We start from the raw sequence: 814 nt of genomic DNA on the forward strand, positions 1-814 counted from the left end.
CCGACAACAAAAAGGAGGGTTCTCTCTCTCGAGATGACGGGTGCTCCCGGGGTGGGGGTTGGGGGGGGGGGTATTGGAATGCATATAGGAGGTCTGGCGTCATATGCGTATGGTTTTGACCGTGCGGAGAAGAAGACTCGCTTATCCATATACATATGGTTTTGACATGTCTCGTCCATGACAAACAAATGACATGACAATGGGGTCGATTCGGTGCTACGGTATGAAATGTCTATGAAACCAACATCTATTTCTGGTATCGTTGTCCCGCGAATGTTCCTCACGCGTCTCAGAGGGCTTCCTCAATTGGTGTGCGTGAGGTTATAACGCAATAAAAAGGAGGGTTCTCCATCGTTGAGATGGGAGGGGGGGGGTGTCAACTCACTGCATCAAGAAATTACTTCTTCAAAAAATCTTGCACGTGCGCGATGTATGGAGTCTATTATACCACCCCACGTATATAGATAGTTCAAAAAATCTTGCACGCGTGCGATGTATGGAGTCAAAAGAAGGTGCCCTCCAAGCAGTATGTGTGGTCATTGTAGTGCAAAACGGAGGTTCCTATGTATCGTTGCGGTGATACGTTGACGAGTGGTATGCGGTGGAGAAAGGGTTCGCATGCACAGAAAGAAGGGCCCCCTTGTCGGGAATGAAAGGTTCTGACATTGTCATAGGAACGTTCGTGTGCACTATTGGTCAATCGCTCTCTCCCTCTTTCACCTCAACATCGGATATAATGCTAAACAGATGAGTAGGACGCTCGTGTATGGGTTGTTCTCACAATGCAGAATCGAGGTTCCACGTGACCTATCAA

This window comes from Triticum dicoccoides, chromosome 4B (assembly GCF_002162155.2).
Source record: "Triticum dicoccoides isolate Atlit2015 ecotype Zavitan chromosome 4B, WEW_v2.0, whole genome shotgun sequence".
Lineage (NCBI taxonomy): Eukaryota > Viridiplantae > Streptophyta > Magnoliopsida > Poales > Poaceae > Triticum > Triticum dicoccoides.